The sequence below is a fragment of the Dromiciops gliroides genome, chromosome 1, assembly GCF_019393635.1.
Source record: "Dromiciops gliroides isolate mDroGli1 chromosome 1, mDroGli1.pri, whole genome shotgun sequence".
NCBI classification, from domain to species: domain Eukaryota; kingdom Metazoa; phylum Chordata; class Mammalia; order Microbiotheria; family Microbiotheriidae; genus Dromiciops; species Dromiciops gliroides.
This window is the reverse complement of record NC_057861.1, coordinates 661,476,186-661,502,299: the sequence shown is the minus strand read 5'-3', so window position 1 is coordinate 661,502,299 and position 26,114 is coordinate 661,476,186. Positions and strand designations below refer to the sequence as shown.

Below are 26,114 nucleotides of genomic sequence, written 5' to 3'. Positions count from 1 at the left end.
AAAGGTAACTGTTTCTGATGTTATTCCCATAGTTATAACCAACTTTTTTCCATCAATTGAGCAATAGTCAATTTTGTGTGTGTGTGTGTGTGTGTGTGTGTGATAGACACAGAGAGACAGAAAGACACAGAGACACAAAGAGATAGAGATAGGAGAGAGAGAGAGTGGGGAGATTCCATGCCAGTCACTCTTAGTGCCTTCCCACCCTTATGGAAGAAGGTATTACATATAGGCTAGCACAAGGCTTTGGATAGTCTAGAACCTTTGAGCTACATTCATATCTGCTTGTTTTCTAATATATTTTCAACAATATATCTCTTTCCTTGATCACATTGAAGTCATAGAATATCACTGATTGCATTGACTTGATTTTGAAGATATCACTTTTGTTGTAGAATTTCTCTAACTCTCAAAGCTTTATAAGAGGGAATTGTGGAAAAAAAAAAACTGTTGCAGTTTCATCATAGCTCTCTCTGTGCTTATGCTTATTATGAGTACATTATACCTGATAAGATAATTCAATTAAATTGTATTTCTTGTCTTCTTTGTGTGCATATTGAAACCAAATTTGCCAACTATTTTATTTGCCTCTACAAAGAAAACCTCTGAGTAATCTTTCCATTTAACTGAAAATTCCTTTTAAAAATTTCTTTGATCAGGGGCGGCTAGGTGGCGCAGTGGATAAAGCACCGGCCCTGGATTCAGGAGTACCTGAGTTCAAATCCGGCCTCAGACACTTGACACTTACTAGCTGTGTGACCCTGGGCAAGTCACTTAACCCCCATTGCCCCACAAAAAGAAATTTCTTTGATCATGAGATTATCAATATTGAGGTGGTTAAGTTATTTAACTTTTATGTCAATTTGTTGGTCATTATGCAAATTTTATGTTTAAAGTTCTGTCACTAAGTTAATGTTATTTGATGTTTTGAAAACCATACACTTAGCATCATCTGCCCCAATTTGTTCTATAATCACTATGAAATCAGAAGGACATTTTAATAGACTGCATGCTCCTTTAAAATCTGTTTTTTTCATGGATTATTATGGTCAATTAATTCACTAACCACTGATGATGTTCTTCTATATGTGTAATGGACCTGGTTCTTGTACAGTAGACACAGATTGATGCTGAATGTACACTGGAAACTTTTTCATCATGATAAACCCTCACCAAATTTATACTCTACTTTGAGGACTCAGAGTCATATTCATCATATGATTTTCTTATAACATTACACAAAACAGACAAACCAGCCTAACTAAAGCATTGAAGTACTACAAATGGATGATGGAAAGCAGCATGTAGCAGGTAAGTTAGTCTGCCATCATCACTTTGACCACCATTTCCCTTCCAATCCTTATGGAAACAACCCAGGCCCCTGAAACTCAGACCCTTGGGAATAGCAATTCATCTATCACAGAACCCTCTGGAATCATCCTAGGAAACATTGCCTATGGAGATACAGCCCGGCAGCTGCTCCTGTATGCAATACAGTAACAACTGCTAAAGACCTCCAAAGAAAGTTCTTAACTATAAAAGTCCTTGGTATTGGCAAATGATTAAACTTCTGAAATTGGTATCATTTTATTAATGAAAATGACATTAAAGAAGAGGTATTAACATATGCTTTGTTTCTGTGCCATAAGTACCTTGAGCTTTTTTTTTCCCCAAGAGATTTGCAATTATAATACTCCCTTTATGTTGACTTTTCCATTAGAATGTGAGATCGGGGATATCCCCAGTACTTAGCTTAGTGCTTTGCACATAATAAGCACTTAATAAATATCCCATTCATTATTTCCTTCATTGTTATGACATTGGAGTAGAATTCTGTGGATCCATAAGAAAACAAAAAAGGAGGAGGAAGGAAGGGAAGAGAAAAAGGAAGGAAAATCAAGGAAGGAGAGGAGAGAAAAGTAAAGGAAAGAAAAAAGAAAAGGCAAGAAAAGAAATAATATCTGGCACAAAAGGAGCATATTTTTTTTAATTTGGAAGGGGAGAGAGGTGATAAATATCTATACCAACAAACAAATGTGAAAAATATGCAAAAATAATCAAGAAACTTCCAATGTAGAAGAAAGGGAACTGAAAAGGTGAGAATAGTTCACCTTTAGAAGTTGACACCTTTGAAGAAACTTAGGAATTCAAAGAGTCAGGGTATACTATCCAAAGCATAGGGATAGCTTTTGTGAAGAATAAAAGAGAGAAAATGAAGTGTCACATACAGAGAAAAGGAAGAAGGCCAAACTGACCAAAACTGTGAGCACAGGAAGTCTGATGTGCAATAATCCTATATCAGGAAGATAGGATAGAGCCACATTTTGAAGGATTTTACATTGACAAAGAGAAGATTGAATTTTGTCCTAGAGAAAACAGGGTGGTACTTGAACAATATGGGCCAATTGGGAGTGCTAACTTGAACAGATCAGAGTCAGCTCAGGGCCCTCTCACTTTCTCTTTAGCTGTCTCTGGTAACAAGGACACTAAGGTTCTGAGAGGGTACATAATTGATTTGCCTAGTCACATCACTAGCATACAGCAAGTTCAGGAAGTACTAGTCTGTCAATGGTATGAAGGATAGATTTTAAAAGTCTATATGGCAGAGACACAAAGATTCTTTAGTCATGATGTGTCTTGATGAAAGATATTACTAGCTTCTAAGTCAGAGGGAATTGAAAGCAAGAGATAAATCTGAGACATTGCAAATGAAGATCAATAGGATTTGGTGACTAATTGCATATTAGGGATAATGGAAAGAGAGGGGAAAATAAATCAATATTGTTTCAGCTCTATCTTCATTGAATTGTTTTGGGATAAAGTTTCCTTATTGACTGAAAGTGTATCAATGTCTATATATAAATATGTAAATCAATTTTTTTATATTCATCTGTACAGTAGCAATCACAATAGTTTACAAGAGCAAGGAAAATCGTGTGTGTGTGTGTGTGTGTGTGTGTGTGTGTGTGTGTGTGTGTGTGAGAGAGAGAGAGAGAGAGAGAGAGAGAGAGAGAGAGAGAGAGAGAGAAAGAGAGAGAGAGAGAGAGAGAATGTGGGGGGGGACTTCTCTACATAGTAATAAAATATGAAGTCAATGGGATCCACTTCTTTTAGAAATTTTAGAGCCTTAGAAAAAAGGCCTAATAACTAATGAGTAAGTTCTTACAATTTATCACTGTGCTTTCCATAATCATCAATTCCCTTTATAAAGACATGTCTTGCTGGGATTTGCTATATCTCTTAAACAGTTCAACCAATTATGTAGAAAGTGGCATAGCCTGTAGCACCTAACTACTTACATCACTTTCATTTCATTTCCCAAAAAGACTTAAGCTGTTGACTGAACATGCTTTACTCAAATTCAATTACACTGATGGATCTGTGATGTTATTGATGTAGGTAGGTATTTTCTCTAATGAAGTAGACACAAACCATTCATGCCAGCCCAAAAATTCACCAGAGAGGATCCACCCAACATCTGATCTTATGATTCCTCCCAGATACCATATTTAAAGGATACAGTAACTTTTTTTTAACTCCTAACCTCATCTAGCTCTCAGTTTTATAGTATTTGAATGTCCTTCTCATGTATTATTGTATATTTGTGTCTTATTGGCCTATTAGTTTTTATAAATAATGACATTTATCTACTGCTCACCACTTGTCATTTCACCTGATTTTCATAATAGGATAATCCTATGAAAGGCACATGCAATACTTACCCTCATTCATATTTTAATGAGGAAGAAATCAAGGCTCAGCATGATTAAGAGACATCCCCATGTTCATGCAATGAGCAAATGTCAGAGGTGCCATTCCAAATGTGGTCTCTCCTGACTCTGGGTCTACCATTATTTCCACTATGCACTTCTGCCTCTATTTACTCCTTGAGTGCAGAATGAGAATTTTATCTAAACTTAGTACCTTCCACATCAGTTAACTAAATTCTTTAATCAAAGCACCTGCTTCATCAGTATTTGTTGCATTCTCCTGTATTATTTTGTTGTGCATTACACTATTGCACATTCTGTTATAAGTTTTCAGCATTTGAATTGAGTAATCCAGCTGTGAGCACCATTTATTTGTTACCTAGTGACAACTATGTGCTGATGAAGCCAAGCAGCTGATAGACACTAACACCTGTGGTCAGAATCTTTTAGAAGAAGGCCTATGAACTTTTATCAGCATTTCTCTCCTGCTAGCAAAGGAAACCAGGTGTTTTGATTTAATTCTGTTTCAACCTTCTCAACTGTTGGCATTTCCATGTGCACAAAATCCCACTGCAAATATGCCATCAGGTTCCTTGGATTTATAGATCATTTTTTTATGCCCATTCTATTTTTTTACTATAAATAATACTTTTCCAATTAAATGTAAAAAAATTAACGTTCTTTTTAAATTTGAATTACAAATTCTCTCTTTCCCTCTTTTCCTCCTTCCCTTCCCCTCTCCTTGAGACAGTAAGCAATTTCATATAGGTTATACATGTGTACAATTATTTTGTGTGTGTTTTTTTACATAGATTGGCTCCTGCATGAAAATGTTTTCAGAAAAGACATGGACCTCACTATCCTAGGGTTAAGGAAGAGAGACTTTGATGTTAGATATGAAAATACAGTGTAACAAATACATTTGGGTATCACATGAATTAGTTACTTATAATTGGCTAGTAACAATAATAATTTCCATCTGTTAAAAAGTGTTTAGCACTTTTTTTTTTTTAGTGAGGCAATTGGGGTTAAGTGACTTGCCCACGGTCACACAGCTAGTAAGTGTCAAGTGTCTGAGGCCGGATTTGAACTCAGGTACTCCTGAGTCCAGGGCCGGTGCTTTAACCACTGCACCATCTAGCTGCCCCAGCACTTTTTAATTAAAAAGTACTTTCACACACATTATGTGAAAGTACACATGTGGTGCAGTAGGAAAAGGTACTGAACTTGGAAGGATAAAATTAGTGACATTAGTCCTGAATTTGAATCCTGAATCTCCCACTTACCTGTATTTGAGAAAATTATTTCACTTCTCTGGATTTCTCTTTCCTTAACTGAAAAAGGAGGGAGAGAGATTAGATGAACTTTAAGATCCCTCCGAGTTCTAACTGTGTGAGCCTCTGATTATTCTTATTTTATTTGGAAGCCCAACCCTTTCTATTTTGAAAATAATTTTCATTGACAGGAAAAAATGGTATAATGAAGGGAAGTTGAGTATTTTTATTTTCTAAATTTCAATTATTTCTCTCTTTCCTAACTTCTACTTCTTAGAATATCTGGTCTCTTTTAAGACTCAGTTCAAATACTACCATCTACATGAGTCCTTTCCTGATTCCCCTACTTATTATTCCTTTCCTTTAAAATTAGCTTGTATCTGCAGTGTATGTGCCCTAGCTTCACTCTCTAGAGCCAAGCCAGTTATATTCTCTTTTCAGGGTTCTCAGCTACTGTAAGGGGTTTGTGTCTCTCATCTTCTGCCATTGACTAGAACTCCTACCAGATATGTTTCTTCCATTTGTTAGTTTCATAGTGTAACGATTGGAATGACGCCACCTGCTGGAGACTTACTGTAGAAAAGCTCCACTATGAAGGAAGGTCTTTGAGGGCAGGACCATGAGTCTTTTCTTTGGTGTCAGGAAGTGACGTTGGCTAGTGGGAGGAAGAAGGAAGAGCTGGGTGCTCTGACTAGCGCTCTTTTCCTGGGGATGCTGGTGGAGAAGGGAGCTAGAACTGCGTCCTCCCTTTAATAGATAGGAATCTAGGCCTTTTCTTCTCTCTTTACCAAATTCTTATTCTCCTTAATAAATGCTTAAACGTCTAACTCTTGCTAAAGCTTATAATTTATTGGCGACTATTCATTAGATATTTTAGACAGTTTAGCTAGAATTTTAGCCCTTAACAATAGTTATCATTACTCTAGTTCCATTAAATCACTTAACTGGATTTTTACAAAGGAATATTTACTTCAAAGACATAGCCAGAAAATATATTTTCTCCTATCACTTTAGGGACATAATCATGTGTGATTTTGGGGATTAGGCCTATGAATTAGTTTGTTTATCACAAGAACTGACATATAAGCATTTCTTCTTAATACTTTTAGGCTATACTTTTCCCCACATTATGGTTTTTGTTTTTTTTGTTTTTTTGGAAGAAAAGAATCAAAACTTAGCTTGGTACTTACATAACATTGATCCTACCAAGTTCATGGCAGGTGCTAAAATCAATGTTAGATGAGTTGTTCTACTGAGTTGGGGACACTAATATCACTCCCAAAGATCTCCGCTTGTTCCTCACCCATTGTCAGAATGGAAAAGATGAAGAAAGAAGTCAAGGAGTCTCTATTTCTTTGTACCATGTGGCCTCAGAGGAGAAGGTCCCACAGTCCTTCCCCTAACGTCATAGTCTCTCATCAGACACCACACACAGACAAAAACAGGGTGGTGGAAGAGAAGGCCAAAGCTGAATCAAGGTCTTTTGAAGATTCTGGCAATTCTGGCTACTCAGACAATGAAAATGTTGCCTTCCCAAGCCTGAAGTTCACCATTTACAATTTTACAAAATATTCACACATTGTCTATAGTCTTTCCAATGAATTCACCTTACATGCCATCATGATTCTACTGGAAGTGTTCCCTGGTTTCATCCACATTAAGATATGCCATCTACTTCCCAGAATCTACCACACAGGATGACACCAATGCATCGGATCCTCATTATATATTTATTTTAGATATGCCTGTGTAATGGAAGGAAGTGATTCCCCCTTCCCCTCCCACAACTCAGTTTATATATTCATTGAATGTAATCAGACATTATTAGCTTTTAATGAATCAAGAAGGTAGAGCATCTTATGATCCCTTTATGGTTGTGAACATATTTCTGATAGACTCACAAAGGAAAGAAAGAATCCTCAAAAGATAATGTCTCCTACTGGTCAGGTTAACTCTCCTTCAAAGCTCGATGGCTGATATGAGGAAGAAGTAAGAACCCTGCTTCCAGGAGTCTCCTCCATAGAAGTACCCAACTTGTACTCTCTCCCTTTTCATACTTCACTTCCTGAACTATATCCAGTATTTAGGTATTCAAAGCCTCTAAGGACATGTCTAATTTGTATGTTTAGCCTATAAAGTTGGACCTTGCTCAATTACAGAAAGAATCACAGAATGGAATATCTTGTTAACACATTAAAACTTTGATTATACTCTGTTACTAAATCAATTGAGCTGGAGGTGGGTGAGGGACATCACAGCCTTTTCCATACACATATGTATGTACATATTGTCTCTCCTGATATTCTGTAAATCCTATAAGATTAAAAGTTTCATTTTTGTCTTTGTATCCCCAGGACATAATTCATGGTTGGCAATGCCTATAGATTGATTATTATTATATACCTTAAGCAATTATTCCTTTTTCTTCATCTAAACATACATTTCAAAATACCATTTTAATGGTCCTTATAATTTTGTTTTGCAAGCCTTAGTTCAATCTATAGATTTAGTTTATTTAATGTAATTCCTACAGATTTATTATACTATTATATTTGTCCTGATCCATGTGTGAAGAAGAAAATGATGTTGTTGATGGTGGTGGTAATGAAGAAATAATATAGCACTTTAAAGTTTGCAAAATACTTTACTTATCTCATTTAATCCTCACAATGACTTTGGGACATAGCTACTAACATTATTCTTATTTTACAGATGAGCAAGTTGCAGCTGAGAGGTTAAGTGATGTGCCCAGGGTTACATAGCTGGTAAGTGTCTGAGGCATAATTTGATCTAAGGTTTTCCTGACTTCAAATAGAGAAATTTATATTTAGAATGTTGTGCCACTTGGATTTCTGTTAATCCCACTTTTAATAATCTGTTTTAAGAATCTGAACTAATAATGGACACTTTAAGTAACAACAGTAGTTACTTTGGTTATCTTCCCTTTGTTCATCAAAATTATTTTTTTATTTTAATTAATTTTTCTTGTTGAAAATGAAACTACCATTCCTTTTGATTGATTTTCTTTAGAATTCCTGTTCTCTATTTTACCAATTTCTTCTCTGTATATCTTGAAATATCCTTTCCTAAAGTTTATGTTCCACCATAAACCATATATCCTCCCATGGCTAATACAAATGCTAAAATGTCATTACCACTTTCTCTGAAGGTTTACATCACCGCTACTTCACAAACTAGTTCTTTCTGGACCTGAATTAAGTCCAGAGTGGTCATTCCTTTCATTGCTTCCTCTGCTATCTGACAAGAAAAATTACTTTTGCTTTAAGGGAAATGTGCTTTCACCAATCATATAGCTTCTGTTTTTTTCCCTGTACCCTGATTTTTTTTCAACATCTCTCCCCTAGGCTTATGTACTTTCTATGCAAGCATATGTTTTCTTGGTAGATTATGTTTCCCCTTGGGCCTTTCTAAAATCTGTATCTTTTTAACAAAAATTCTTCAATTAAAATAATATAATTATTATTTCCATCCTATCTAATGACAATAAAATCAAGTACAAAACATTACTGTTGTTGTGGGTGAATTGCAAATTTCAAGTTCATTTGGTTTATTATACTTACCCTGAGTATTGATTGTGTGTGTGTGTATACACACACACATACATACATATGCATATGCATACACACACATAAACATACACACATATAGAGATATCATTCCAAATTCTCTTCCTTTTTCATAACAATCAATCAGTACCTCCTATATTAATGTTCTTTCTGTCAAATTTATTTTCATCTCTAGTTATGAGTATTGGAAGGGGAAAGTGGGGGGGTCATCATTTTTTATAAATGGAGTAATTATTTCAATAGAATCCCTGAGAAAGTGTTATCTGCACTCTGCTGAAATGTGGGAAACTTAATTTTTACAATTTAGCTTTTCTTTGTTGAAAACCCTAATTAAAGAGTTTTTATAGTCTTTAAAAATCTGACACCTTGTGTCTTCCCCCCATTAGTTGCACTTTTGCTTTCAGGAACAACATTAAAAGTTATATTTTCCTTTTCTCATTATGCCTTTTCAATTATTGGAAGACATATTCTGCATCCTGGACTTCCCTCTTCTAGGCTAACAATTTTCCCTTCAACTCTTTTATCTGTGATGTGTTTTAATCTTCTCACCATCCTGCTTGCCTACCTTTAGACACACTCTATGTCCACAATTGAACATACTATTCCAGATGTGTCCAATTAACTCAGAGTAAATTGGAACTGTTACTTGCAGTGAATTGGACACTATATTACTGTTAAGTAAGTTTAAACTTGCATTACCTTACTTAATAGCTACATCACATAGTTGGTTTATATTATATTTAGGGTTAATTGAAAACTTCTAATAATTTTCACATATATTTACACTAAGCCATCTGTCCTCTATTTATATTTTTTCTATTGTCTCTTCTTTTTAAATTAACAGAAGGCAGAAAACAAAAAAGGTAAAAATTGCAGGACTTCATAACTTTGTCATTTTTAAATTCATTTATCTTCAGTTCCTAATGCAGTATCCAATATTGCCTACATTTGGTCCCTTTCCTTGCTTTTCCAAGACACAAGAAGAACTCAAATCACAATGTGGAGTTTGAAGTCAAAACTCCTACAAATTCCTTTTTAGGATAGTAAATAAATATGTCAATTCAAATAAGGAAGAAATAGTAAGGAGGAAAATAGAGAGAGATCTAGACAGGGTTTGGGAGTGGACCTGTGATTTCACTGATACAAGGAACTACTGAGTAAGGAAACTAGCTTTGCTAAAGTAGTTGATACTTTTTTTTCTGAAACATTTAGTCTTGAGCAATGAAGGGTTTAAATAATTTGCCCATGGTTATACAACTATGTGTTAGAAACAGGATTTGAACCAGTTCTTAGTAAGGCTTTCTATTCATGTTCTCTCCATCTGCAGCTGTGTTTGTTTTCAACACCATGGAACCAGATGCTCCTCCTAGGATAACAGGATCACTTCTAATCTCATCTCTATGCTTCTAACGTAGGCCTCAGGTACTTCTCTGTTATTCCCCACCCTTTGCCCCATTTAATTCTCCAATATAATACCTACATTTTATGCTCAAACCATACTAAAGTCCAATACAAATAGTGTGGTGACAAAAATATTTTTATGTATTGTCTTTTTACACTAGGTTGTAAGTTCCTTGAGGGCAAGAACTGTCTTTCTTTTTCTTATTTGCATCCCCAGCACTTAGTGTAGTACCTGGCACCCAGCAGTTACTTAAAAAATGGTTATTGCATTTAATTCAAAGAGGGAGATCACTAAGACAACAATAAATTCCTGCTTTAATTTCTAAGACCCAGATGTCCTAAATTCACAAATGCTGCATGAGATTTAAAATTTCATAACTGAAGCATAAATTTTAAAATTCAGCATAGTGAAGATAGAGTCATATTTTAAGAGGAAGAAATGCCCCCAAGTACTTATAAAATTATACATATTTTTATTTGTCTAAACAAAGCTGGTAAAATTAGCTTCTGGCTTTCCTAAGCAAAGTGACAGAGAACTCTCACATTTCCATTGTGCTCTTATTCAACTTTTTATCTCAAGTCTCCTTTACAGACTCCAGGCAGACTTTAATATCTGCATGGATTATCTTTTCTGCCTTTCAGATTCTATATCACTGAGTGCCATTAAGACACAGACCAAATCAACGTCCTTTTCCATCCCTCTACTTTTGAACATTCTCCATTCATATCTGATACTTACACATCTGGTGATCTGCAGAACCTAGACGCAACTAATAATGAATCATCTCTGACTCACTCATTTTATTGTTTCAACTCCTTTCCATATTCTAAATCCCAGACAATGAGCCCACTCTTGTTTGTACCACTGTTGTCTTTTCTCACTCTGCCCCAGTTTTCACACAACAAATCAAGAATCAATTAACTTGGCTCCACTGATAAATGTCAGCCCTGATCTTCCTTCACCATATCCAGGGGACCAGTTTCTACAAAGGGGGTCTAGTGAATAACAGAAATGAGTTTCCTGTATAAGTTCAGGTAATAAGTGGAACCTGAAAGTAGTTCTATCTCTTTTCTGCCTCCCATTCTCAGCTGTTTCTCATTTATTGTCACTGTCAGACTCCAACAAAGATATTCTTATCCAGGCTGTTTGTGTGGGGCTTTAGACTGTTTGGTCAAAAAAATCATGTTATTATATTGGAAAATTTTATGGGGAAAGGGGAGGGTTTTAAAAAAAAACATATATTACAGAGCTTTCTGGATCACATATCATCTACCATAGGACTACAGTGTACACACCAGCTCAAAAAGCCTTACATATTTCTCATATAAACCTTCAAAATATATGAACTTATCTTCATTTGCAGCCAACCCTGCCTATATTTCTATCATGCTCTCATTTTATTATACATCAAATTATATCCTCTAATTGGCCCTCTACAAGGGGGCTCTTTAAAACATGTAAGCTTGTGATATCATTCTGTAAATCTTAGCCATTAAATACAAAAAAATTGAGAACTATGGGGTATATATTCATTATTCTTTGACCTCAAGACATTTAAATTGTCCTCAATATCTTCCTCCAGTGAGGCATCATAACAGTTAAAGCAAGAGACATACTGTCAGGCAGAAATCTCCCCTGAGATGCCATGCTGTATTTTCCCATCTGCTCTTCCATTCTGCTGCCAGCCTATCCATTCAGATGACCAAGAACTGACAAAATGCTTCATTGTCAGAGAAGCTTCCTGAGTCTGGCTATGTCTCTTCACAATCAGGAAATGTTCAGGCTTGGGATTCTTAGGTTCCTGTCCTCAGTTCACCATTTTAAGAACCAGAATATAAAAATTTTTTTCCTGAAATGATTAGAGTGTGTATGCAACCATATACACACATTCTGGGGTAGTCCTTTTTCATTCACATGTAAAGAAATATGAATTAGTAAGCTGAAATTGTACTTTCCTAGGTAATTATTTTATAGGCCTATATTAGACCTATTTAAGTAGATTCATGTAAGCCGATCATGTAAATTATGTCAAATTCAAAGTGACATACTTGAATAAATTTGAAGACATACAAGCCGATACAGAAAAGATTTCTTTGGTTGAAAAAAATGCATTGGTATTTCAGCAAATTAATCTTTCAATCAGACCTGGGGTTCTAAGGTCCCTGCCCTAGGTTCATGTTTTATGAAACAGAATTAAACATCTTAACATTTAAGGCTGATGGGGCAAGTGCTTTACTTAGTAGTACTATAGAGTGTTTCTGCTAAATGTTCAAATTGAAGGTAGACTTATGGAAATAAGGATTTCATTCCTGAATGTACATTGAATTGTTTTAGAGGTTTGTTATTATTACCAGAGAATCGAAGAAATGGCAGGGGACTTAGAGACCATTGAATCCAGGTGTGCTTTTTTATATATGAAGAAACTGCACTTAAAAACAGTGACTGGAGCTAAGTCAGACCAGCTGATGAGTATCTCACAGTGAGCCCCAATATCCAGAATATGATTTTAAATCCTTGGATCCTTTCCTTTGGTTCCAAAATCAGAAATATCTTTCTCTATATTTAATTGTGAATGATTATTATCACAAGGGGCCCCAAGACCTGGGTTCTTGTACTAGAATGTTATGGAGGTTCATGATGGAATAATTATACTTTGTTTTTTGTCATAAATTAGCAATTTGCATCTGATATCCCTCACTGGTATAAAAAAAAGACAAGAATGACAACAGAAAACATACTATTCTTTCCATTAATTTTAATTGGTGCTTTTTTTCGTTTTCTTTTATCAGCAATAAGTAGCAGTGGTTATGTTAACAAGATGATCTGAGATGCCTCTTGTCCTAGGGACCATAGAGACATTGAAAATAAGGAAACTAAAGCAAATGCATAGTCTCCAAAATGAGGGTTATAACAATAGCTTGAAATTGTTTATTTCATTTAATGCTCAAAATAAATATGAAACAGGAAGAGCATTATTTTTACAGATGAAGAAACTGAGGCCCAAGAACATTAAATATCATGGAAAATGATAAAGCTAGATGAATGGCAGGCCAGGACTTGAACCCAGGATTTCTGATTTCAAATTCTATATTCTTTCCACTGAACTGGTACAAATGAGTAATGGAAAACAATATTCTGAAATTCTACAGTAGTTTGGGGGCAACTATGATCCTCACCAGAAACACAAACTCTTGTTTTTGTGATAGTTATTATTTCTTATCTTATCTAAAGTGAAGATGCAACCATATACTAATGACTAATTCTGCTATGTAAGGCTATCTGCTGTTCACATAAAGCTTATGTAAATAGTAGATCAGGGGCAGAAAATGGTTTCTAAATTATAAGATGGAGGCATTTGAACATATGTGAAACAACCTGAAGATGGGAAAGGAGCAAGGTGCTCATGAATGATTGGTTGCTACTGTGTGCTTTTGCTATTTAACTGAAGAATCACGGTCATAAATTTGGTAAGTATTCGAGGATCCTTTTACTCAGAGCATCTTCTATATTTATAGGATTAATGTATTCTGGCAGACACAATAATCTCACATTTTTCTGGCATCATCTATTCCCAAGAGCCTCCAGGGTTTCATGCTGAAAAGTTATTTCTCTTGTAATTTTGCATTTTCTTGTTTAAGTCAAGAGCATTTGTCACATAAACTGATGCCATTTGGCAGCTCCTGCTTGCTTGCCAGTTTCCTTAATGATACATTTAAGCTCACCAACCTTCTTTTGCAGGGAACCTCTGTTATTTCACCTCTGACTACAAACACATCACTCTATCGGGTAGAACACAGTGATATCAAGGCTTTTTACACATGCCTAAAGTCTCTGTGGAACAGCATCTTTTGGATTTTGTAATCTATTTGCCTTTTTTTTAAAACTATGACCATCTTCTAATATTGATCAAGTGACCACACTGGGATATCTGTGAGCAGTGGTACATTTGGAGATGACTGGGCCTTTTTGAGAACACCCCCATATCCCTTTCCCCCTTACATGCACACATAGTATCCTACTGTGATTTTTGACTTGTTCCATCATAATTTCTGAAGCCCCATCAATTAAAATAACATATGTAATATGTAAACACAAAATAATATATATGTGTGTAAGTATATACATATGCATCTGTCTATATATCTAACTGTCTCAAATCTAATGAGTGGTCGCCAATAAATTATAAGCTTTAGCAAGAGTTAGACTTTTAAGCATTTATTAAGGAGAATAAGAATTTGGTAAAGAGAGAGAGAAAAACCTAGATTCCCATCTATTAAAGGGAGAGTGCATTTCTAGCTCCCTTCTCCTCAGGAGTCCTCAGGAAAGAGAGCGAGACAGAGCGCTAGTCCTTTCCTTCTTCCTCTCACTATCCAACGTCACTTCCTGATGCCAAAGAAAAGACTCCTGGTCTTGCCCTCAAAGACCTTTGCTTCATGGGTGGAACTCTTCTACAGTAAGTCTCCAGCAGGTGGCGTCATTCCAATCGTTACACCATCTTCCTGGAATGTTATGACTAGACTTCATGTTTACTAAGGGGTTAGGTAGTTCAGTAGATAGAGTGCAAGGGTTGTAGTCAGAAAGAAAAAAGTTCAATTTCAGCTACAGACACTTGCTACATATGTGATCCTGGGCAAATTATTTAACTTCTGTTTGCCTTATTTTCCTCAACTTTAAAATAGGGATAATAATAGCACCTAGCTATTATTGTAAAGATCAGATGAGAAAAAATTTAAAAGTGTTTAATACAGACTGGCACATGGTAGGTGCTATATAAATGCTTATTCCATCCCCTCTTTCTTCTTTCCTGGCATACCCATGTCTCAGTGAATATCCCTCTAGGTAATTTTAAAATTATAATTGTTTTAGCCCAACAAAGCAAAACACACACAGACACATACACACACATCTATTATTTTGACTTTACAAATTCCGGAAATAAATATTGGTGTTAATTCTGACTTAAATTGTCTTTTTATGTAGGAATATGATATGCCATCATAACCAACATTTCACATTAGCTTTTCTCTTGATCAAGTTAGCTTACTATCTAAGTGAATTTGGACAAGTCATTTAAATGCTTTGGGTCTCAGTTACCCCAATTTCAAAATGAAGGCCCTCAAAGGCCCATTATACCTCTAAATCTATGAGCCTATTCTGGAATTCCTGTCATGGAAATTCTGTGTCAACTAAGAATAACTTAGAGTCTTTGAGAGTCAAGAATATAATAATAAAGGGTCCCAGAATCACATAATATGAAGCAGATACAAGACTTGAATTTGTGTTCTTCCTGACCACAAAACTGAGCCCTCATGCATCTTTCTATTGTAGTTTGTATAAAAATATATCCAATTTCATTTACTTAAAATAAATGCAACCTTTCAAGCTGAGCTGATAAGAATCAATTTTAGAGCTCTGAACAACTTAGAAGTAATCTATTCTACGTTAACTTTTCCTATCTTCCTTTACCTGAAATAATCTTTTGGTATACATTTTGTTCTTATTCAGTCATTCATTCATGACTTCCTTGATGAAGAATTTAGAAGGGAACTGGCAAGCTTTTGAAAATAATCCTCTGCCACAATCCACAACTTGAGTCACACAATTGACAGAAAACTACAGAGAATTCAAAATCTCATTATAAAAGCATTTGATTCAGTAGGCTTTCCTCTAAAAACTCATTTCTTCAAGGAATTTTTTTTAACAATCTCTGAAAAAAGAGCAAATTAATAGCACCCTCTATCATCACAGGAGAAAGTAAAGTGGGAACCCTACTCTTTGCCATGGCTAACTAACTCATTTCTTTTAAGCTCTATTTCTTAACTACCTCCAATCCTATCTTCCTGTGCCCTTTCCTTATATTATGTACTTTCCTTCTTCCATTCTATCATGAACAAGATTCCCTTTATTTCAAATATCTTCTCACATTTTTACATCATTTACACTAATGGTAATCTGACTTCCTCCAGAAGATATTGATCTGCCTTACTTCCCCTGTTTAGTACGTTATTTTCCTTCAGTAATCTCCCTTTGAATAAAATGAACCTGAACAAAGAAGCATACTCCTTACTACTCACTGAGGCGGCCTATGAATTTTAATGGATTTGATTCTGATTCTTGATATCATCATTTACCATCAAGAAAGTCATTCTTTTCTTATGGAGTTCCATACCTGGCTCATAGGCTCTACTTCAATGCCTATATTTACAAAAAGAAACTTCAATATATACATTAATATTCCCGTGAACATTCAGGATTTCTGATTCGTAAAGCTCCTGAATTCCCATGACCTCCATCTTCAGCTCAACTTAACTATTTACCCAGAAAGTGGTAAAAATCTTCATGGAATCACAAATTCAAGATTTTGAGGGGACCTCAAGCAGTCATCTAGTCCAACCAAGCTCAAAAATAATTTCCACTAAATCTCCATCAAATAGTCATAGATCCTCAATAACCTCTACTTGAAGATTTCCCAGGAGTGGGAACCCCCAATTGATTCTACTTTTAACAACTCTAATTATAAATAAGGGGTTTAACCCTCTCAAATCAAGCCTTAATTTACTTTTTGGTAACTTTTACCCATTTCCCTGTATCCTCTCTAAGAGACAACACAGAATAAATTTAATTCCTAGTACCTAATTCCTAATAGCCACTTAATAGCCATTCAAAATCTTAAATACAGCTATAACACATTACCTCCAACTTTTCTCTTAATACAAATATCCATAGTTCCTTTAATTCATCCTCATAGAACGTGTAATCAAAGTCATTCCTACCATAGTTGAATTCCTCTGGATGTTCTCCAGCTTTAAAATACCCCTTGCTAACAATAAAGTGTGAGCCAGAGGTTCATAAGGCTTTACCAATGATATTTTAAGTGTAAATTCCAATTATGTATTTTTTCAATTCCCACCATACTTCTCTCTCTACAGCTTTTTACACTGTCAAACAGCCCCCCCACAAACATACATACACAAATACTTGCTATTTTCTTAGGTCACATAACATTTATCTTTCTTGACTTTTCTCCATTCTGCTCACTCTTCCATCTCATTGGTTGGAACATCATAGAAATATTATCCATTAAGTATAGATCCTAATATATTAAAACATAGATTGGGGCTAAGATTGCAAAACCATAGCCACTATTAAGCTCCTCCCTTGACCACTTCCACCAAGGATAGGTGGAAGGCCTCTTCCTGGTAATCTATTCTGAATGGAGAAGGGTGGGTCATAATGCCCTTGCTCCTTGGAATGGGGAAGGCAATATCCTTAATGAGAAGATATATTCTTTATTCAAAGCTTAGTTTCCACTCATAATATTTTTGCTTAAGTTAAGCTTTAATAAGCAGAAAAATCTGCAAAAACATTTATCTTATTGTAATAAAAGTATTGTATTATTTTCCAATTACATGAAGGGATAGTTTTCAACATTTGTTTTCATAGGATTTTTAGTTCCAAATTTTTCTCCCGCCCTCCCTTCCCTCCCTCCTACACAAGACAGAAAGCAATCTGATACTGATTATATATGTGCAATCACATTAAACATATTTCTGCATTAGACATATCATGAAAGAAGAATCAGAGCACAAGGGAAAAACCTCAAAAGAAAGAAGGGGAAAAAAACAGCCTAAAAGTAGAAACAGTATGGTTCAATGTGCATTAATAATACACAGTTCTTTTTTCTGGATGTTGAAAACATTTTCTATGATGAGTTCTTTGAAATTGTCTTGGATTGTTGCACTGCTGAAAAGAGCCAAGTCTATCCCCATTGTTCATCACATAATGTTGCTGTTACTGTGTACAATGTTCTCCTGGTTCTGATCTTCTCAGTTAGCATCAGTTCATGTATGTCTTTCCAGGTTGCTCTGAACTCCTCCTGTTCATCATTTCTTATAGCACAATAGTATTCCATTACATTCATATACCACAATTTGTTTAGCCATACCCCAATTTATGAGCATTCCCTGGATTTCCAATATTTTGTCACCACAAAGAGAACTGCTGTGAATAATTTTGTACATGTGGGTCCTTTTCCCTCTTCTATGATCTATTTGGGTTACAGACTTGGCAGTGGTACCACTATGACAAAGGATAAGAATAGTACCATAGCCCTTTGGGCATAATTCCAAATTACTCTCCAGAATGGTTGGATCAGTTCAGAGCTCCACCAACAATGCATTAGAGTTCCAATTTTTCCACAGCTTCTCCAACAATAATTATTTTCCTTTTTTGTCATATTAACCGATCTGATGGGTGTGAGTCAGAGTTGTTTTGATTTCTTCATCAGAAAACTGCCTGTTCATATCCTTTGACCATTTCTCAATTGGGGAATGACTTACATGCTTATAAATTTGACATAGTTCCCTATATATTTTAGAAATGAGGCCTTAATCAGAAATACCACCTGTAAAAACTGTTTCCCAGCTTTCTGCCTCCCTTCTAATTTTGACTGCATTGCTTCTGTTTGTACAAAACCTTTTTAATTTAATATTATTAAAGTCATCCATCTTGCATATCATGTATTCTCTATCTCTTGTTGGGAGAAAAATTGTTTTCCTCTTCATTGATCTGAGAGAGAAACTACTCCTTGCTTTCCTAATTTTTCTATGGTATCACCCTTTATGTCTAAATCTTGCATCCATTTTGACCTTATTTTGATATACAGTGTAAGATGTTGGTCTATGCCTAGTTTCTGCCATACTATCTTCCAATTATCCCAGCAGTTTTTGTCAAATACTGAGTTCCTGTCCCAGAAGCTGAAGTCTTTGGGTTTATCAAACAGTAGATTACTATAGTCATTTACTACTGTGCCTCCTGTGCCTAATCTATTCCATTGATCCATCATTCTATTTCTTAGCCAGGATCAAATAGTTTTGATGACTGCAACTTTATAGTAAAGCTTCAGATTCGATACAGCTAGCCCACCTCCCCGTGCAAATTTTTTTATTAGTCCCCTTGATATTCTTTTCTCTTTTTTAAGTGACACAATTGGGGTTAAGTGACTTGCCCAGGGTCACACAGCTAGTAAGTGTTAAGTGTCTGAGGCCAGATTTGAACTCAGGTACTCCTGACTCCAGGGCCGGTGCTCTATCCACCGAACCACCTAGCTGCCCCTTCCCTTGATATTCTTGACCCTTTGCTCTTTAAGATGAATTTTGTTATGGTTTTTCTAATTCTATAACATAAATTTTAGGTAGATTGATTGGTACTGAATAAGTAAATTAATTATGTAGAATTGTCATTTTTATATTAGCTCAGCCTATCCATGAACAACTGATATTTTTCCCATTATATAGATTTGATTTTATTATGTGAAAAGTGTTTTGTAATTGTGTTCATAGAGTTCTTGGGTTTGTCTTGGTAGGTAGAGCCCCAAGTATTTTATATTGTCTACTGTTACTTTAAATGGAACTTGTCTTTCTATCTCTTGCTACTGAGATTTGTTGGTCATGTATAGAAATGCTGATGGTTCCTGTGGGTTTATTTTATAGCCTGCAACTTTGCTAAAGTTGTTCATTGTTTCAAGGAATTTTTTAGTTGATTCTTTAGAATTCTTTAAGTATATCATCATATCATCTGCAAACAGTGAAAGTCTTATTTCCTACTTGCCTTCTCTTATTCCTTTAATTCCTTTTTCTACTCTTATTGCTAAAGCTAACATTTCTAGTACAATATTAAATAATAGATTTGATAATGGACATCCCTGTTTCACCACTGATCTTTTTGGGAATGCCTCTAACTTATCCCTGTACATATAATGTTTGCTGATGGTTTTAGGTAGATACTGCTTATTATTTTAAGGAAAACTACACTTTTGACCATGCTCTCCATTGTTTTTAATAGGAATTAATCTTATATTTTGTCAAATACTTTCTCTGCTTCTATTGAAATAATCATATGATTGTGGTTATTTTAATTTATTGATATGGTTGATTATGTGGATAGTTTTCCTAATGTTAAACCAATCTCGCATTCCTGGTATAAATCCTACCAGGTCATAGTGTGTTATCCTGGTGATCACTTGCTGTAATCTCTTTGATATTATTTTATTTAAATTTTTTCATTGATATCCATTAGGGAAATTGGTCTGTAATTTTCTTTCTCTATTTTGGTTCCGACTGGTTTAGGTATCAACACCATATTTGTGTCATAAAAGGAATTTGGTAGAATTCCTTGTTCACCTATTTTTCCAAATAATCTGTATAATATTTGAAATAATTTTTTTCTTTAAATGTTTGGTAGAATTCACTTGTAAAGCCATCTGGCCCTGGAGATTTTTTCTTAGGGAGGTCTTTGGTGGCTTGTTCAATTTCTTTTTTTAAAATGTTCCTCTTTAAGGATTTTATTTCCTCTTCAGTTAACCTGGACAATTTGGATTTTTGTAAATATTTATCCATTTCATTTATATTGTCAAATTTATTGGCATACAGTTGGGCAAAATAGTTCCTAATTATTGCTTAGTTTCTACTTAATTGGTGGTGAATTCACCCCCTTTTCATTTTGGATAGTGGTAATTTGGTTTTTTTTTTTTAATTGAAATTAACCAAAGGTTTATCTATTTTATTTTTTTTTACATAAAACCAGCTCTTAGTTTTGTTGATTAATTCTATGGTTTTCTTCCTTTCATTTTTATTAATTTCTCCTTTGATTTTTCAGGATTTCTAATTTAGTATTTAATTGGGGATTTCTAATTTGGTTTTTTTTGAGCTTTGTTAGTTGCATGTTCAATTCATTGATCTCCTCTTTCTCTTTTTTATTCATATAAGCATTTAGAGTTATCAAATTTCCCATAAGCACTGCTTTGGCTGCATTCCATAGGTTTTGGTATTTTGTCTTATTAGTGTCATCCTCTTGGCTTAAATTATTGATTGTTTCTATGATTTGTTGTTTGACCCACTTATTTTTTAGTATGATATTGTTTAGTTTCCAATTAATTTTCAGTCTATTTTTCCATGGTTCTTTATTACATGTAACTTTTATTGCACCATGATCTGAGACAGGTACCTTTAATAATTCTGCCTTTCAACATTTGGCTATGTGGTTTTTGTGCCCTAATACATGGTCAATATTTGAGTTTGTGCCATATACCACTGAGATAAATGTATATTCCTTTCTATCCCCATTCAGTTTTCTCCAGATATCTATCATATCTAACTTTTTAAATATTCTATTCACCTATTTCACTTCTTTCTTATAGATTTTGTGGTTAGGTTTATCTAATTCTGAGAGGGGAAGGTTCAGATCCCCCACTAGTATAATTTTGCTGTCTATTTCCTCTTTTAACTCTTTTGTTTTTGTTGTTGTTGTTTGTTTTTTGTTTTTTGGTTTTTTTAGGGAGGCAATTGGGGTTAAGTGACTTGCCCAGGGTCACACAGACAGTAAATATTAAGTGTCTGAGGCCGGATTTGAACTCAGGTCCTCCCAAATCCAGGGCTGGTGCTCTATCCACTGCACCACCTAGCTGCCCCCTTTTTTTTGTTTTGTTTTTGTTTTTTCTCTTTTAACTCCCCCCCCCCCAAGAATTTCGATGTTATATCTTTTGGTGCATACATGTTTAGTATTGATATTACTTCATTATCTATCATACCTTTTAGCAAGATATAGTTTCCTTCCTTATCTCTTTTAATTAGATCTATTTTTGCTTTTGCTTTGTCTGAGATAAGGATTGCTACCCCTTGCTTTTTTGACTTCAGCTTAAGCATAATATATTCTGCTCCAACCTTTTACCTTTACTCTGTGTGTACCTCTCTGCTGCAAATGTGTTTCTTGTAAACAACATATTGTAGGATTCTGATTTCTAATCCACTCTGCTATTCAATTCCCTTTTATGGGAGAGTTCATCCCATTCACATTCAGAGTTAAAAATATTAACTGTTTATTTCCCTCCATCCTCTTTTCTCCTTTCTTTGTACTTTTTCCATTCTTTCACCCTATCCTCCTGACCAGTGTTTTGCTTCTGACCAATGCCTCCCTCATTATGCCCACCCTTTTATCAGCCATACTTCCTTGTCTTGCCCCCTTTCCCCCCTGCTTCTGCCATCCCATCTATCAATAACATACTTTTCCCCTTACCCTTTTGTTTCCTTAAAGAGTAAACTATGTTTCATTATACAAATGGGACTACATGTTATTCCCTCCCTGAACTAAATCTGATGAGAGTAAGGTTGAAATGATGCTCAGCCCTCCTTTCTTTCCCTGTATTGTAATGAGTTCCTTTTGTTGCTCTTCTTATGATGTAATTTACCCCATTCCACCTTACCCTCCTCTTCTCCCCCTAGTCTCCTTTTATTCTGCCCCTTAAATTTCTTTATATCATCACATCAAAGTCAATTCAATAACAATACCTTAATAGAGAAACTTATCCCCAGACTTAAAAGTATTATCCTCCCTCATAGGGATATAAAAAGCTCAACCTCATTGAACAACACCCCCCCCCAACAAGTTTATGTCTTTATACTTTTCTTGAGTCTTGTCTTTGGAGATCAAATTTTCTGTTCAGTACTAGTCTTTTTCTCAAGAAATCTTGGAAGTCCCCTATTTTATTGAATGTCCATATTTTCCCCTGAAAGAGAATACTCTGTTTTACTGGGTAGTTGATTATTTGTTGTAATCCAAGCTCCTTTGCCTTCCTGAATATCATATTCCAAGCCCTGTGATCCTTTAATGTTGAAGCTGCCAGGTCTTGTGCAATCCTGACTGTGGCTCCAAGATATTTAAATTGTTTCTTTCTGGCTGCTTGGGGTATTTTCTCCTTCACCTAATAATTCTGGAATTTGGCTACAATATTTCTTGGAGTTTTCCTTTTGGGGTCTCTTACAGAAGGTTATCTGTGTATTCTTTCAATGATGATTTTATCCTCTGATTTTTTAATTTCAGGGCAGTTCTCCTTGATAATTTCCTGGAATATGTTATCTAGACTCTTTTCTTGATCATGGATTTCAGATAGTCCAATAATTCTTAGATTATCTCTCCTGTATCTATTTTCTAGCTCAGTTGTTTTCCAATGAGCTATTTCACATTTTCTTCTATTTTTTCAGTCTTTTGATTCTGCTTGACAGATTCTTGGTACTTCCTGGAGTCATTAGCTTCCATCATCCCAATATATATATATATATATATATATTTTTTGCCTAGACAATTTGGGGTTCAGTGACTTGCCCAGGGGTCACACAGCTAGTAAGTATCATGTTTGAGACTGGATTTGAACTCAGGTCCTCCTGAATCTAGGGCCAGTGCTTTATCCACTGTGCCACCAAGTTGCCCGCCCCCCCCTCCCAATTAATTTTTAAGGCATTATTTTTCTCAATAAGTTTTTGAACCTCCTTTTCCATTTGGCCAATTTTTTCTCCCATTTGGCCAATTGTGTTTTTTTTTCTTTGCAACAAATATTTATTTTATCTTTTACATTTACATGTAAGGTTGGTTTTCAACATTCATTTTCATAAGATTTAGAGCTCCAAATTTTTCTGCCTTCCTCCCTTTCCTCCCTCCTCCACAAGACAGCAAACAGGTTATATATGTATAATCCACAAGTGCTCTTTTTATCATTTCTTTCTATTGGGGTGTATAATATGCTTCATCATTAGTCCCTTGGCATTGTCTTATATCATTGTGTTACTGAGAGTAGTTAAGTCATTCACAATTGCTCTTTGAACAAAACTGCTATCACTATGCACAATGTCCTCCCAGCTCTGCTCATTTCACTATATATCAGTTCATATGAGTCTTTCCAGGTTTTTCTGGGATCATCCTGTTTGTCATTTCCTCTAGCACAATACCATTCCAATACAATCATATACCACAGATTCTTCAGTCATTCCTCAACTGATGGACATTCCCTTGATTCCCAGTTCTTATCAACCACAAAGATTTGCTACAAATATTTTTGTACAATTTTTCCCCCTTTTCATGATTATTATTGTTAACTGTTTCCCTCCATCCTATTCCCTTCCCCATTATATTGTGTCATTTAAAATCTAAATTGTGTGTGTCAGTTTAGATTAATCTCCAAGGTGGGCCTTTAAGTATCTGCTAAATCCCATTATTTTATCACAATATTTAATCTATTATCTATCTCCTTTCACCCTATCCCTCTTCAAAAGTGATTTGCTTCTGTCTGTCCCCACCCCCAATCTGCCCTCCCTTGTTTTTTTTTCCTCTCACTTTATCCCCTTCCCCTCCTATTTTCCTGCAGGGTTAGATAGATTACTTCACCCAATTGGGTGTGTATGGTATTCCCTCCTTGAGCCAATTATGTAGATATTCAGATCTTTGAGACAACTCTGATGAGTGTTAGGCTCATTTACTGCCCAGATTAAATAGAATATTCCACCCAATTGCATGTGTGTGTGTGTGTGTGTGTGTGTGTGTGTGTGTGTGTGTGTGTATGTATGTGTTAATCCCTCCTTGAGGAAACTCTGATGAGATTAAGGTCTTTGAGCCTATTCTGATGATTGTAAAAATAACTTACTGCTCTGCTCCTCCCCGATCTCTTCCCCCACTCCATAAGCCCTTTCCTGTTTCTTTCACATGGGATTTCTTCCCATGCTACTTCTGCCCTTCATGCTGCACCAGTGGATTCCCCTAACCCCTCAATTTTACCCAAAAAATGTCATCATGGGGCAGCTAGGTGACACAGTGGACAAAGCATCCACCCTGGATGCAGAGGGACCCCAGCCAAAACCCAGCCTCAGACACAAGGCTGTCAACCACTGCATGACCCCAGGTATGTCCACCAACTCGAATTTTTTATGGTATTTGAAAGTCAAATTTGCCATTCACTTCAGGTCTTTTCATCAGGAATAACTGAAAGTCCTTTTTTTATTGAAGTCCCACTTTTTCATCTGAAAGATTATGATCTGTTTTGTTGGATAAGGCATTCTTTTTGGCATCTTGCATTATTTTCTCTTTGACCTGAGAGCTCTGGAATTTAGCTATAATATTCCTAGGATTTTCCCTTTTGGGGTCTCTTTCAGTAGGTGATTAGTGGATTCTCTCGATTTCTATTTTACCTTGTGCTTCTCAGATATCAGGGCAATTTTCCCTAAAAATTTCTTAGAAGATGATGTCTAAGATATTTCCTTGATCATGGTTTTCAGATAGACCAATAATTTTCAAATTTTCTCTTCTGGACCTATTTTCCAGGTCAGCAGCTTTTCCAAGAAGATAATACATATTGCCCTCTATTTCTTTATTCATTTGGATAAGCTTTATGGTGTCTTGGTTTCTCATAAAGTCACTAGCTTCCATTTATTCAATCCTAATTCTTAGGCAATTATTTTCTTCAGAAAGCTTTTGTACCTTCTTTTCCATTTGGCCAATTTGGCCAGAGATTGATTTAGTTTTCAATATATTTTAGAAATGTTGCCTTTATTGATGTGGTTGATTATGTTATTAGTTTTCAAAAAGTTGAACCAGCCCAGCATTCCTGGTATAAATCCCAACTGGTCATAGTGTATAACCTGATGATTACTTGCTAATATCTTATTTAAGATTTTTTCATCAATATTCATTAGGGATGAATAATTTTCTTTCTCTGTTTTTGCTCTGCATGGTTTTGGTATCAACACAATATTTGTGGCATAAAAGGAATTTAACAGAACTCCTTTACCTCTTTTTCCAAATAATTTGAATAATATTGGAATTAATTTTTCTTTAAATCTTTGGTAGAATTAACTTGAAAGCCCATCTGGCCCTGGAGATTTTTTCCTAGGGAGTTCATTAATGGCATGTTCAATTTCTTTTTCTGCTATGGGCTTATTTAAGGATTTTATTTCCTCTCCAGTTAACTCAGCACATTCTTCTGTGGGTTTTGCTGCTCCAGGAATTGTCCTATGGCATTATTTGGATGTTTTTTGGAGTGATCATGTCATGAGTTTGTGAGCCCAATGCCTTTCCTCTGCCATCTTGGCTCCTGTAATGCCAATTGTATTTTTTTAAGGAATCATTTTCAGCAGTCATTTTTTTGTGTTTCTTTTTCCAATGTAACTCTCATTTCTCATTTATTTTTCCATTTTTTTTCTTCTATCTCTCTCATTTGGTTTTTAAAAGCCTTTTTGAGCATTTCAAAGAATGCTTTTTGATCTTGATTCATGATCATCTTCCCACTTCTTTCTTCATTGTTGGCATTTTGACCAACTCA

At 35.3% G+C, this 26,114-nt stretch overlaps 1 long non-coding RNA gene across 2 annotated transcripts in view; it reads left to right on the top strand.

The window, feature by feature from the left end:
* Window positions 1-1,247: 1,247 nt before the first annotated feature.
* The window catches only part of LOC122736295, a 47,681-nt gene continuing 22,814 nt past the window's right edge, over window positions 1,248-26,114 (top strand). Inside the window, exons 1-4 of one of the 2 annotated variants that reach the window (XR_006354184.1) lie at window positions 1,248-1,311; window positions 7,697-7,749; window positions 9,899-9,993; window positions 10,615-11,393. This is a non-coding gene — a long non-coding RNA (uncharacterized LOC122736295). Of the gene's footprint in view, window positions 1,312-7,696; window positions 7,750-9,898; window positions 9,994-10,614; window positions 11,394-26,114 lie in introns of those variants that run through there. The other variant, XR_006354185.1, reaches the window with a different exon arrangement.